At 36.5% G+C, this 16,312-nt stretch overlaps 1 long non-coding RNA gene across 1 annotated transcript in view; it reads left to right on the plus strand.

Annotated features, from left to right (window-relative positions):
* LOC135073308 (uncharacterized) overlaps positions 1 to 16,312 on the plus strand; it is a 58,474-nt gene that overhangs the window by 12,281 nt on the left and 29,881 nt on the right. The window lies entirely within an intron of this gene.

The raw sequence follows: 16,312 nt of genomic DNA on the forward strand, positions 1-16,312 counted from the left end.
ACTACCTACCTACTATCATTTTGGGATTACAAAAGGTCTGTTAATCCAAGCCAAGGAATGTTAATCCTGACTTCTGATCATGAGCAATGGCTAGATTATTATTTATTTATTTTTTATTTATATTTTAGTGAAACAATTCTGATACACAGACAATTAAATAAAATATTTTGTAATGAAATACCTAAGTACCTAAAGAAAAATTCTAGAAAATCTACGTTTTATCGAAAGTAGTTTCATCGAATGTCATTTAACATCGAAGCCGTTACAACGAACAGTCATTATATCGAATCATTGGCCTGAAACATTGAATGGATAAAATATCGAATGTTTTCTTATCATCGAAAGGTATATTATATTATATTATATCCATCGTGTTCTTCTCATTTTCTTTTTTTTTTTCTCTTTTTCTCCTCTTTCAGAATAAAGAAAATGACAAGAAGAGTAGAGATTCGATGTGACGGCTTCGATGTTATGTATTATTCGATATAAACGTAGAAAGTGCTATATTGGCCCAACTTGTGTAGGTATGTACCAGATTGTAATAATAATATATTTGTATGTAATATTTATTAAATGACGATAAATACATACATACTTAGGCATACATACAAGAATACACTTTACAGACCCATTATACTTTAAGTACCTAATAAAATCATGCTCTTACGACTCACCCACCACTGAGAGCGGACTGTATCTTTTAAAATAGGTAAAAGAGCTTTTGGTAAACATTTTGAAACGGCTTTCCTTATTTAAAGAGATTTATAGTCCACACTCAGTCGTAACCGTAAGTCGTAACATGCTTTTTGAAGATGATACAGTTTTCTCCTTAAAACTATAAAAAATCTAAGAAACTATTTTGATATTACATTTTATGTTCACCGAAAAATACATAATAGGTATAAATCTTTAGAAATTTCAAAATATTCACCTTATTTACGTACTTTGAACAATATTTTCATTGTGCATATAGTTGTTGTTGTTGCGTTTTGATTTGTCTTAGATTCTTTTTTCTTATTTGAAAGTCACTAACTCTAGTTTCTTTTGGATTGATGCTTATACGAAAATAATAATGTTGGTTAATGTGACATAATTATTATTCAGAATACAGTTTGTCACAAGCGAAATGTTCAATAGTTTCATTTAACTCCAGCAAGTTAAAGTGAAGTACATAGTATGTAGATTAAAATAATAATAGTACATCATAATATTCTAAATGCTTTTTGTTGCTGACGACATATTTTCTATACATTCATAATATACCTACTATTTATTACTTTAAAAATAAACATTGATTTAACAAAGTTCGATAAAATAAATTTAACAGATGAGACCATTTTTATCATTGATGTGTGGGTAGTATTTACTGTAAGCGTTTCTAGCATGCAGAGCCATCTTTTGACAGCGCTAAGAACAGATTTTTTTTAATACAACCAATGCAAAATAAAATGGTTCTATAAACCAAAGAATCCTGACGTGGCTTGACTTGTTAAATCTATTTCATCATAAATAATTTACAGTAAAAATTTGGCACACATTGCATCATTATGTATATTTTTTTAATAATATAGCCCTGGCGTTAACCTTCAACTATAATGTACCTTTTTTATTTTGAGTAAACGGAGGTCCTTGATTGCAAACCCAAGGTCCAGTGGGAAAGAAAAAGGCCTTGTTCAGACAAGGCAAGACAAGACAAGACTTTCGCTGCAATGTTGCTTTATTTTAAATTCCAAAGTTAGTGTAACAAGATTCTAATTCAGGGCTCTAGCCATCTATAGCGTAAAAATAATTATGCAACTTACACTGTAAAAAAGCACCAACGACTAGAATGATCAGATACAGTTTTTATGTTAAAATTCTTAAGAAAATACATATAAAAATATAGGTTGAAAAAAGGTAAATCATAGTTTGATTTATTGTATAGCAATTTATGAGATGCTAGATTAGTTTGATAATAATAAAATAATGTTATTGTTTCTAGATTATAATTATGTATAAAAAAAGTTATATACTGAATATTGACATCCTAGTTCCTAAATGGTAAAAAGTAATTTGGCTGTTATCTCTAGATTTTTGTGATTGTCTTTTTTTTTGTTTGTTTTACATAAACCCAAAATTCCATTCAGTTATTCAAAACAATACATTCAAAATCTGGGTCTTTTCAACCCGCATGCTCGGCCTAAAATGAGACGATGGAGACAGCCATTGCAGTGACAATAATTATTATTGTTGTCAATTTAACAACTTTTACGTGTTTCTTATTAGGTACAAAAGTAAATTGAAAAAAATACATCCTTACAAACTACAACAAAAATTATCACAATAATCTTTAAGCTTTGCTTTAAAACATACCAAAACAACAGGAAATAATATTTTATAACGTAATCATTTATAGTTTGATAGATATAAATACTTGAGAACTATTTTGTATGCCATTTAATTAACATTAAGCCTTTCCTTAACACGAAAAAATATTTTTAGGGAGGGTCTCAATATAGTAAATAACATAACCAACAAAACTAAGCACAAAGCGACATATTTTGATATATTGTCGCCAACTTTCATCCACCAATCAGAAAATAAGCCTAAACAAATTGTAACTATTCCCAAAGTAAAAGTTACAAGTCCAATAGAAGCATGCAAAACTTTAGTGTAAATTGGGGCAAGGTAATATTTGAGTTTAAGACTGTATAAAGCACCAATTCCTCCGAGCATGGTAGCCATCATGAATATCAAAGATGCCAAACCAAATTTTCCATGTAAAGAGGTGAAGTGAGGTTTATCAATTTTAATTTTATGTATAAGTATAACTAAAAATCCAATAGTGATAATAATACCTCCAATGGCTTGTAATACCCAGTGACGTGCGCTTCGAAGACGTATAGGCATCCACTCTGTTGCTAAATCTCCTGGAGTAATAGCATTTACAGCTGTAGTCATAAGGAATATCCACTGTAAATAAAAATAAATCAAATCATTAGAAATAAATTCAGTTCTTTGGCTTTATTACATTTTTGTTCTACTCCAAACATAAAATAAGTTGTAACTTACCCCCAACGTCATCAACGTGGGATGGAATGAAAATAGGGTGACTTCCTTTTTGAAACAACAATAAGTTATTATTCCGAGAATAATCAAGCCACACAAATTACTGATAAGGTTAAGGTAGCTAGGTTTCTGTGCAGAGCTCGACGAAACAAGACGAGATGTTTCAGAATCTCCATCAGCTGGTGGCATATCGGCGAAGTTGAGGTAGATTTCGACAAAAATTCCAGAATTTGGATTTACGAACTTTTGTCAAAAAAATAATATTTAGGGAAAATGGTGTGAAAAGCTAACTGAAACTGTGATTTCTCGTTGGAATTTTATTAATGTAGTTGGAATCAATTGCTGAGATAAAACTGTGAGATAAAATCACTTTTTTTTTCTATGGTGGCATCACAATACAATACACCACAGAGCACGCAATACACCATAGAGAAAAAGCACTGAAGCTAAAGATAAAAATGGAGACCACACTTGGAACAACAACTTGAGTCAAATACCTACTTATCTCTATCTCGCTCTCTGTGGGCCGACCTCTCTTTTTAGTGTGGACTGTATTATTGCTATCTCCTTATTGAAATCTCCTAGTAAATTCTTTGAAATAGCCAATTCACTAACCAAATCAGAATATAAACAAATAAATAATTAAATATTTGAACTACAATTACCTAGTTAAATAAAAAATAACAAAATTGTCGGCCGTTTAGGCTTAATGTGTTGGCGAATCAGGGAATTACAATCCCAATTTCTGGGAAATCGGTACCATGTGGCAACATTGGCCCATCATGGCGGTTGTTCACTATTTTGTTTATTATGCAGTTAATTTCGTTTGAGATTTTTTACAGGACATAATCATTGTTTTATCACAAGAAATGGTGCAAAATGGCAATGCCAGATTTTGTATGGAAGGTGGCGTCTTTTTTTTTCGCGCGGCCATCGACCAAACCTTATTTTTTGATTACAAAATAGTGTGATAAACCAAACTTACTATGACATGTATACCTCTAAACTCAGTCTGAACTGAGTTACGAGCATTAGAAGTTTGATGATTTTACATACTAGATTTGCTTTCTGCGCGCAATTTTTGTAAGAAATTGCAACAAAGCAGTGACATTGTATGTGTAAACAAACAATATCATCCATTATAGGCTCCAGCCATCAGTATGGAGCAGAATCAGCACAATAAAAAAAGACGTCACTATTTTGTTGCAATTTCTTACAAAACTTGCGCACATAAATCAAATCTAGTATGTAAATCATCAAACTTCTAATGCTCGTAACTCAGTTCAGACTGAGTTTAAAGGTATACTCATCTGTGTCATAGTAAGTTTGGTTTATTACACTATTTTGTAACCAAAAAACATGGTTTGGTCGATGGCTGCGCGAAAAAAAAAAGACGCCAATTTCCGGCATTGTCTTTTTGTAGTGCGTGGTTGCGGTAGTACGTGGTGTCCTGGAAATGACTTAAGATTCCACGCGTAAGTGTTTATTTCGTGATTTCCGACATTGCATCATTGTAAACATTTTTCACAGTAATTTCTTCCTAAAACGTTTTACCAGTAGGTATTTACACTTATTACCAGAATCTCATGGCAAATAGGGAAAATAAACTTTGTTGAGAGCAATACTGGGGAAATTGGAATAAACGATCTTGAGAGTGTTTAATTTTTTACTTTTATGACTTTAATATTAATTAACATGAAGTACGAATATACATTTTAGGTAGGTATGTGTATGAGGAATGTTGTTAAACATCGGGTTTTTAGCATAGGAAAATGTCTTAAAAAAATAAATAAATCGTATTATTACTTTAAGTAACTAATTTTATTATGCATTATACTTTTAACTTATCACTTCATTCATAACTAGAAAACGATTCTAAGAACTCCACTTGCAATTTCTTGTTCTTCAATAGATGATCAAGATAAAGAGATAAAATCTTTTTCAATTTTCTTTATATGGTCATAACATTTTGACCATTCCTCTGCACCAATTTGTGAGATATACCTGAAAACCCCGATAAAGCAGCTATCAAGAATAATATAAAAAACATAACCCTCCTTGTGACGTAGTTGGGTAATAAACTAAGTGTATCAAAACATTTCAGTCCAACTTACTGTCAACTCGACGACGCGCTTTAGAATCAAAGATTGACTTTGAATTATGCCTTATTTTACAATTCACATTGAAAACAATATGACTTGCTTGAGCTTTTTCGACTTTTTCACAAAAATAACAAATAGTCAAGAAGAGATTACAAAATTTTTGCAGCGGCTGACAGATTTCATAACTTTCTTTGACAGGTGACAATTAAACCATAGACAATTGCCATATGAAAAACACACTTTTCCAATATTTTTGTTTGGCATGAGATTCTGGTAGACCTATATCATTTAATGATACCTATGTCAAGAAATAAAGATTTTACATTAAGTTTCATTGACTTTGAGCAAATTTATATTTTTTGTTTATTTAGAAAAAGAGATTCTGCCCACAGAGAGCGAGATAGTGATACATAGGTTGTGCTTCAAGTAGGTATTCGGAGTGTGGCCTCCATTTTTCTGAACTGTCAAACAAAACTCATTGACAGGGGGGCGCCACCATCGTTCAATTATAAGGTTTCCAACATGGCAAAAATCGGAACCAGCGATCTGCGGGTCTAGTCAAAACGCACTTTAAAGTCGCAAACCCATCGCAAACCAGTCGCAAACAAATAAACAAATCGCAAAAGAGGTCGATAACAAAAAAGGCTTAGTCAAACGGCAAAAAATCGAATCGCAAAGCCCTACCTATCGATAATCGAAAGACTGGATTGAAATTTCCCATACAAAGGCTTAGCCAACATGCATTTAAGACTCAATCAAAATCGAATCGAATCGCAACACCCGCCATTTTCATTGCGATTACTAAAACCCCGGTGATAAGCTTCGATTCGATCGAAAACCAATAGGGTGAGTTGCACCACCTAACTTTGACCGTAACTATGACGTTAACCGGTGTTTTTTGTATGGAGTTTGACAGATTTTAGACGTTTGTCAAAGTTAAACTAAGATGGTGCAACCCACCCTAAGGCTGTTTTGACAAATCCGTATCGCGATGTCGTTTTGACAGTTAGTTTGACGGCGAAGCATAGACGTAAACAGAGAGCAGAAAGAAGGAAGAAACAAATTAAAAAAAAAAAGCTAAAAAAAGTAAAAACAATCGCAAAGTCATAGACATTTTTTAACTTTTATTCGATTTTGAATGAACTTTTATATCGCCGGGTAAATCCGCGAAACAGTAAAAAACTTATGTTCCGATCGATAAAAAAAAACCTTGTAGTTCTGGTAATAAATTCTGAAAATTTAACTTCTGAATAACGATTCATACACGTTTCCACCATAAGGCCCCATGATCCATATTGAATAAATACTTCAAGTTATTTCGATAATCAAGAAAACACGCACTAAACATCATTACCATCACAGTAAAAGTACTGACCTTTGCCGTTGTCTTTTAAATTTTTTTATTTTACCTATACACAGACCAGATTTTGATTATAAATTTAAAATGTACATATTTACCGTGACAAAATAACAAAATTATATTGAAATCGTATTAGCCAATAAAATGGAATCATGAATTGAAATATTGTCACGAGAAATCGTCATAGCCATCGCGGCAGCATCAAAGGTTCTTTAATGTGGCCGCGACGCGACTTATCCCCGCTTGTGTCCGCGCGTCCCACTCTTCAATTCGTTGCTCGTAACAGAACAGAATGCACGTACAATTTACGCAGCTCCGAGACTTTTTAAACTCCGAAAACGAGAGACACTCGCAGTTTGTCATCGGCTCGCGTCATTCCCATTTTGTGCGATTTGGTAAGTTTTATATATCGATATTTTTCTAATAATTAGCACTTTGTAGCATGTGATTACAATAAAAAAATGGCGATATTGAGGTGTCCCAATAGTGGTGACAATTATTTTTATATAATTTTAAAATCGTTTTCGTCATTACCATTAACATCATTACCATATCATTTAGGCTTATGGTGATGACACTTTGTATATGGTAATGATGACTATGAATGGTTTCCTAAAAGAACAATGGGACAAAACGTCCCCAGAACTGTAGCACTTTAATACCTACCTTATAATATGATAGTACATGATAATACTATAATTTTATTATATGACAGCTCAAGTGTGACATGCATGTCTCAGAAAAAAGTTATATCTAAAAAAAATCCATAAGCAACCCTGAAAAAATACATACAAAATCACTTTTGACCAACTTCAATGGGTATCACGACAGCTTGACCCCGGGACAATTCGACTCCTGTGACAACTCGACCCCTGCGACAACTCAAACCCTGCGACAACTTGATTTTTTTCAACACTCAACACTTTTGACTTACTTCAAATGGTTTCACGACTGCTGGACCCTACGACAGCTGAACCCTACGACCACTCGAACCCTCCGACAACTTGACCCTTGCGACAACTCGATTAAATTACTTTTGACCTACTTCAAACGGTACGACAAGTCCAAAATATTCAACTATGATACTTATTGTAAACCATTTAGCTCCATCAATCAATGCCTGAACTGTATCTACAATAAATGCTCAGAGTAGTCGCAGGGGTTGACGTGTCGCAGTGTTCGACTTGTCACAGGGTCACAAGTATAAGTTGTCGGAGGGTTCGAGTGGTCGTAGGGTTAAGCAGTCGTAGGGTCCAGCCACTAGCGGCGTAAGGGGGGACCATTTTGGGGTGTCTTACCTCCCCGCTATATGTATACCCAACTTACTTACATTAAGGACTTATGACGGGGGGTGCTGTGCTGTGCTATGCCCCGGGTGCCAACCCATGCTACGCCGCCACTGTCCAGCAGTCGTGAAACCATTTGAAGTAAGTTAAAAGTGTTGAGTGTTGAAAAAAATCAAGTTATCGCAGGGTTTGAGTTGTAGCAGGGGTCGATTTGTCCTTGGGTCAAGCTGTCGTGCCCTTTGAAGTTGGTCAAAAGTGATTTTGTATGTATTTTTTCAGGGTTGCTTATGAATTTTTATTTTTTATATAACTTTTCTGAGACATGTCACACTTGAGCTGTCATAATTATAATAAAATTATAGTATTCCATTCAATTTATTCATTTAAAGATAACAATGATCCACATGGTTAGTAAATGGGTGCCTTATACAACTATGTTAGTAATTTACTTATTATAACATACCACTAATTATCCAACCCGTTCGGTAAGAAGTAGCCGAAGGAAATGTCGGATAATAGGAGAGTCGTACCTCTCCGCCACGGTCTTCAGGATACTGTTGGGGCTCGCCCGTATCCTACTGAGCAACGAGGCAGTCTTCTTGCATAGGACAGCAAAGAAGCCGTCAGCATGCGACTGAGCAAACATTTCCGAAGCACTGCAGAAGCGAGGCAAGCCCAACGGCACCCTGAAACCGTTTTTATATTGGACCCGAAGGACGCTAAGCGATTTCTGCGAGTACGTGGTCCACAGGTTTCCCGTGTATAGACTCTGACAGTATGCTTTAAATAGAGTGATCTTGACCATGGTCATTACACCGGGCAAACCTGCGAGCCAACATATTACACCTTACTGCCAGCGCCCTTCGTTCCCTCTCGATATCAACATGATCTTTAAGGTCATCAGTAACGTAGTGTCCGAGATATTTAAATTTAGTGGCTCTGTTTAACTTTACCCCATTCAGCAAGAGGTCGGGTACCACGTTTGGACATTTACTGGCGGCCTTAAATACCATGTATTCGCTCTTCTTCACATTATACAATAAGCCATGGCATTTAGCATACGCTTCACACACACCCACCATCTTTCTGAGAGCCCCCATTGTTGGCGCCAGCAGTACCATATTATTATCAGCGTAGCTTATGTTGTTGATACAAACACCATCTACCCAGCATCCGATACGCATACTGCTAAGGGCAACAATGAGGTCATTTACGTATAGGTTGAAAAGCCTGGGAGACGTCAGCCCACCCTGTCTCACCCCGCACTGCAACCCATACTCCTCAGAAAAAACGTTAGCTCATCTTACGCTGTTAATCTGGTTAGCATACCAATAATGGAATATTTGTGATACTTCTGACGGGATGCCCTGCCTCCTCATCTTATCCCAAAGGATGTCATAAGACACAAGATCGAACGCCTTGGAGAGGTCGAGGAAGCATGCGTAAATGGGAGTCCCCTGATCCGTGTAGTACCTGACAGTGTGCTTAAGACTAAGCATGGCGCTCTCGGTCGACAGTCCAGGCTTAAACCCGAATTGAGCATCATGTGATTTTAAATATTTATCTAGTAGAGAGTCAAGCACACTGTCAAGGACCTTTGCCGTGATTGTTGCTAGAGAGATCGGTCGGGTATTAGCATGGTCTATCATATAAGGTAGGTATTAAAGTGCTACAGTTCTGGGGACGTTTTGTCCCATTGTTCTTTAAGCTTTGTTTTTAAATGAGAAGGTTTTTTATTAGTTTACGAAAAGACGTTTTTTTGTTCATTTCTTGTATGTTGACTATTGTGTAAGTCTAAGTAAGAGTACCTAGGCATATTTTTCAATCAAAATCCTCATTGGTGTAAATATATATTTTTTCTGATTCTGAATAATATTAGGAACGTAAAAAAATTTTAACTAATGTCCGTATTGTTCCAAATTCAATAAATTCATTAAAATATTGAATACATTTACTTTTATTTCCAACCCATTCTTTAATAGGTACGTGCTTAGCTAGGAAAATAACATAGATAAAATTGGTGTTTAGCTAAACAATTATATTTAAATTTTAGTTTTTAAGTAATTTTAATTTAATGTATTACTATAAAATTATATTTCGTCATCACCATTAACATAAGATCATTACCATTTTAATAAAATCATTACCATTAGGAAAACGTCATTACCATTTTGTGAAAAAATATTTGGACGCTTGTTACTTCTAAAATCACGATTGAATCTAAGGGCCTCACACTGATCTAAAAAGCTCATTGCTTAACCTTTCAGTTTAAGCTAGTTTGCACGCATCCCTGTAAAGTTTTTCAAAAAACGTAAAATAAATCTCGCGGAATCAAATCGGCGGATCCACCCCACCGCGTCGTTGGTGGTTCAATGTGCATGTTGGCTGCCATTTTCCGATCGAATCGAATTACTGTGGGTCTAGTCAAAATGCCATCGCAAACCAATGTGAAGTTTTCACTAATGTCAGTCGCCGCGTCACCAGTGATTCGATTCGATCGGAAAATGGCAGCCAAAATGCACATTGAACCACCAACGACGCGGCGATATAAAAGTTCATTCAAAATCGAATAAAAGTTAAAAAATGTCTATGACTTTGCGATTGTTTTTACTTTTTCTAGCTTTTTTTTTTTAAATTAGTTTCTTCCTTCTTTCTGCTCTCTGTTTACGTCTATGCTTCGCTGTCAAACTAGCTGTCAAAACGACATCGCGATACGGATTTGTCAAAACAGCCTTAGGGTGGGTTGCACCATCTTAGTTTAACTTTGACAAACGTCTAAAATCTGTCCAACTCCATACAAAAAACACCGGTTAACGTCATAGTTACGTTTAAAGTTAGGTGGTGCAACTCACCCTATTGGTTTTCGATCGAATCCAAGCTTATCACCGGGGTTTTAGTAATCGCAATGAAAATGGCGGGTGTTGCGATTCGATTCGATTTTGATTGAGTCTTAAATGCATGTTGGCTAAGCCTTTGTATGGGAAATTTCAAACCAGTCTTTCGATTATCGATAGGTAGGGCTTTGCGATTCGATTTTTTGCCGTTTGACTAAGCCTTTTTTGTTATCGACCTCTTTTGCGATTTGTTTATTTGTTTGCGACTGGTTTGCGATGGGTTTGCGATTTTAAAGTGCGTTTTGACTAGACCCGCTGGTGACGCGGCGACTGACATTAGTGAAAACTTCATATTGGTTTGCGATGGCATTTTGACTAGACCCACAGCGGGTCTAGTCAAAACGCACTTTAAAATCACAAACCCATCGCAAACCAGTCGCAAACAAATAAACAAATCGCAAAAGAGGTCGATAACAAAAAAGGCTTAGTCAAACGGCAAAAAATCGAATCGCAAAGCCCTACCTATCGATAATCGAAAGACTGGATTGAAATTTCCCATACAAAGGCTTAGCCAACATGCATTTAAGACTCAATCAAAATCGAATCGAATCGCAACACCCTCCATTTTCATTGCGATTACTAAAACCCCGGTGATAAGCTTCGATTCAATCGAAAACCAATAGGGTGAGTTGCACCACCTAACTTTGACCGTAACTATGACGTTAACCGGAGTTTTTTGTATGGAGTTTGACAGATTTTAGACGTTTGTCAAAGTTAAACTAAGATGGTGCAACCCACCCTAAGGCTGTTTTGACAAATCCGTATCGCGATGTCGTTTTGACAGTTAGTTTGACGGCGAAGCATAGACGTAAACAGAGAGCAGAAAGAAGGAAGAAACAAATTTAAAAAAAAAAAGCTAAAAAAAGTAAAAACAATCGCAAAGTCATAGACATTTTTTAACTTTTATTCGATTTTGAATGAACTTTTATATCGCCGCGTCGTTGGTGGTTCAATGTGCATTTTGGCTGCCATTTTTCGATCGAATCGAATAACTGGTGACGCGGCGACTGACATTAGTGAAAACTTCCTATTGGTTTGGGATGGCATTTTGACTAGACCCGCTGGTATTGACGGTGGCGCCCCGCTGTCAATGTCATGGATAGGACTGGTCCACAGATATGGATTACAACAATCGGTTACGATGATTTTACGAGGACAGTAGTACGAACACGGTAGAAAGAAGAAATTATTTTCGGATTGAGAATTGTAATTAACAGCACAAATTAACAAATAAATCAAGAAGTTAGGTTAGGTTAGGTTAGGTTAGGTATACGACGGCACTGGATTTTGTCGTTTAGAAATGTCTTCAAAGCTAGATAACTGACTTAGCTTTATGAAAGAAAACGTATTGGAAAAACTACGCATTTTTACATTTATTAAAAATAAAAAGCTTGAGTAGTCTTTTATTTTATAAAACTAGGTCAGGTACTAGGACATTTAAAAGTATGAAATTAGGTAGGTATGAATTACTAGTTGTACTATTTAACACAATGAAATAACGATCATTACTTTGATATACATTAAGCACAGTGTTGGCACTAATCAATTAATTTTTTAATTAATTTGATTAATTTTAATCATGATTAAATTAATCTTGATTAAAATAATCATGATTAAAAAAGTAATCATAATCATGATTAATTTGTTAATCATTAATTAGATTAACTTGATTAACTTCTTAAATGTTCTATCGAAAACAATGTTAAAACATTGAATACTAATATTAGATGTTTGGTTTTAGGCTACAATTCTATGACAGGTCATACCTAGATAAATATAAGGTAACCTAGACTGCCCCCCGCCCCCTTCCCTCGCTGAAACTTCCGGTGCAGTCTTCCGACCTCCCGTAGGAGGATATCAGTCCACTTCCCCTACCGTTCCAGCACTTACTTGCAACCCCACACTCCCACCACCTGCCCCCCACCCCTAGCCTCCCCTGAAACTTCTGATACGAAGTCTCCTGCACCTCCCCAACACGCAAAACCTCCTAGTTTAGCAACCCCACCCTTCTATTGAATTGCTCACGCGTGTCCCTCCCCCCGAACTTCTGGTACGAACTCTCCTGCACCTCCCCAACACGCAAAACCTCCAAGTTTAGCAACCCCACCCTTCTATTGAATAGCCCACGCGTGGCCCTCCCCCCGAAACTTCTGGTACGAACTCTCCTGCACTTCCCCAACACGCAAAATCTCCTAGTTTAGCAACCCCACCCTTCTATTGAATTGCCCACGCGTGGCCCTCCCCCCGAACTTCTGGTACGAACTCTCCTGCACCTCCCCAACACGCAAAACCTCCTAGTTTAGCAGAAAGGTGGGGCCTTTCTGTTGAATTGCACACGCTTGCCCCTACCTTGGGAGGGGGGGGGGGGGGACTTCTCCCCTGTCGTCAGCCAGCCCGCTTAACTTCTTTCCTGACCCAATTTTGCTGGAGGATACCGGAAGAATAGAAGGAATTGTGAGAAACAAAACTAGTGCGATAAGACGCAATTTTTTTGGGGAAAACGACAGTACAACTCCAGATCCCCCCTTTGCTTGACATTTTATAAGTCGCGGGTACCTTTTCATACACCCCCAACCCTTTTCTTATGAAAATATCTACTATTTTCGATAAGCACCATAAAAATAATTTTAATCAACCCAACAGACTAGCTATAAATTAACAAAATATCAGTTTTATCGGAATTATTAATTAACTGTCGAATCGAGTCACACGACATCATTCGATGACTTTGCGATTGCAGTACGATGATCCGATTATTTTTACGTTGCGGCAATCACTAAAATTCGCTAAAATGACACTAATGACGTTTAAAAAGTGGCACGCTCGGCTTCATAGGTACAAATTTTTTGACAAGCTGCATCTATCCATATCTGCGGGTCTAGTCAAAACGCACTTTAAAATCGCAAACCCATCGCAAACCAGTCGCAAACAAATAAACAAATCGCAAAAGAGGTCGATAACAAAAAAGGCTTAGTCAAACGGCAAAAAATCGAATCGCAAAGCCCTACCTATCGATAATCGAAAGACTGGATTGAAATTTCCCATACAAAGGCTTAGCCAACATGCATTTAAGACTCAATCAAAATCGAATCGAATCGCAACACCCGCCATTTTCATTGCGATTACTAAAACCCCGGTGATAAGCTTCGATTCGATCGAAAACCAATAGGGTGAGTTGCACCACCTAACTTTGACCGTAACTATGACGTTAACCGGTGTTTTTTGTATGGAGTTTGACAGATTTTAGACGTTTGTCAAAGTTAAACTACGATGGTGCACAGACCCACAGTGGGTCTAGTCAAAATGCCATCCCAAACCAATAGGAAGTTTTCACTAATGTCAGTCGCCGCGTCACCAGTAATTCGATTCGATCGGAAAATGGCAGCCACATTGAACCACCAACGACGCGGCGATATAAAAGTTCATTCAAAATCGAATAAAAGTTAAAAAATGTCTATGACTTTGCGATTGTTTTTACTTTTTCTAGCTTTTTTTTTTATTAGTTTCTTCCTTCTTTCAGTGGGTCTAGTCAAAACGCACTTTAAAATCGCAAACCCATCGCAAACCAGTCGCAAACAAATAAACAAATCGCAAAAGAGGTCGATAACAAAAAAGGCTTAGTCAAACGGCAAAAAATCGAATCGCAAAGCCCTACCTATCGATAATCGAAAGACTGGATTGAAATTTCCCATACAAAGGCTTAGCCAACATGCATTTAGGACTCAATCAAAATCGAATCGAATCGCAACACCCGCCATTTTCATTGCGATTACTAAAACCCCGGTGATAAGCTTGGATTCGATCGAGAACCAATAGGGTGAGTTGCACCACCTAACTTTAAACGTAACTATGACGTTAACCGGTGTTTTTTGTATGGAGTTTGACAGATTTTAGACGTTTGTCAAAGTTAAACTAAGATAGTGCAACCCACCCTAAGGCTGTTTTGACAAATCCGTATCGCGATGTCGTTTTGACAGCTAGTTTGACAGCGAAGCATAGACGTAAACAGAGAGCAGAAAGAAGGAAGAAACTAATTTAAAAAAAAAAAGCTAGAAAAAGTAAAAACAATCGCAAAGTCATAGACATTTTTTAACTTTTATTCGATTTTGAATGAACTTTTATATCGCCGCGTCGTTGGTGGTTCAATGTGCATTTTGGCTGCCATTTTCCGATCGAATCGAATCGCTGGTGACGCGGCGACTGACATTAGTGAAAACTTCACATTGGTTTGCGATGGCATTTTGACTAGACCCACTGCTCTTTTACGTCTATGCTTCGCTGTCAAACTAGCTGTCAAAACGAAATCGCGATACGGATTTGTCAAAACAGCCTTAGGGTGGGTTGCACCATCGTAGTTTAACTTTGACAAACGTCTATAAAATCTGTTGGTTTTCAACTCACCCTATTGGTTTTCGATCGAATCCAAGCTTATCACCGGGGTTTTAGTAATCGCAATGAAAATGGCGGGTGTTGCGATTCGATTCGATTTTGATTGAGTCTTAAATACATGTTGGCTAAGCCTTTGTATGGGAAATTTCAATCCAGTCTTTCGATTATCGATAGGTAGGGCTTTGCGATTCGATTTTTTGCCGTTTGACTAAGCCTTTTTTGTTATCGACCTCTTTTGCGATTTGTTTATTTGTTTGCGACTGGTTTGCGATGGGTTTGCGATTTTAAAGTGCGTTTTGACTAGACCCACTGTGGACTGGTCACGGCGGTGGCTTGTCGTGTTGTCGTCTTCCTTCATTCATCATGTATGATGTCTGTGACTGTGATGATCTGTGGTGATGATCACTCACTCACTCACTTGAACTCACTTCTCATCTGAAGTCATCTGTGCAGTGTGCACTCCACAGATATGGATAGATGCAGCATGTGTCAAAAATTGTATGAATCCGAGCGTGCCACTTTTTAAACGTCATTAGTGTCATTTTAGCGAATTTTAGTGATTGCCGCAACGTAAAAGTAATCGTATCATCGTACTGCATTCGCAAAGTCATCGAATGATATCGTGTGACTCGATTCAAAAATTAATTAATTCCGATAAAACTGATATTTTGTTAAATTTATAGCTAGTCTGACTGTGGATTAAAATAATTTTGTAGCGGTAGACGTTATTCTACAATTCTACATTATTAATTTGCAAATAATATTTTTGTTGTGCCTAATGTTTATGAAAGTAATGATCGTTAATCCATTATGTTAATAGTACTACTAGTAATTCATACTTAATTCCATACTTTTAAATATCCTAGTAAGTAAATGACCTAGTTTCATAAAATAAAGACTATTTTACTCAAGCTTTTAATTTTTAATAAATGTAAAAATGCGTAGTTTTGCCAATACGTTTTCTTTCATAAAGCTAAGTCAGGTACCTAGTTTTGAAGATATTTCTAAACGACAAAATCTCGGGCGTCGTATACATAGACTAGTAATAGTGTATACTGCGATCACTGACCTAACTTCTTGATTTGTATATTTCGACGTTATACAGTGCACTCTGTCTTCCGCGATCACTGATCTAACTTGTTTTATAATTCTTCTACTGCTACTTTATTCTAATTAATTACATATTTGTTACTCGTTGCTGTTAATTACAATTCTCAATCCGTAAATAATTTC

The sequence above is a fragment of the Ostrinia nubilalis genome, chromosome 7, assembly GCF_963855985.1.
Source record: "Ostrinia nubilalis chromosome 7, ilOstNubi1.1, whole genome shotgun sequence".
In the NCBI taxonomy this organism is placed as follows: domain Eukaryota; kingdom Metazoa; phylum Arthropoda; class Insecta; order Lepidoptera; family Crambidae; genus Ostrinia; species Ostrinia nubilalis.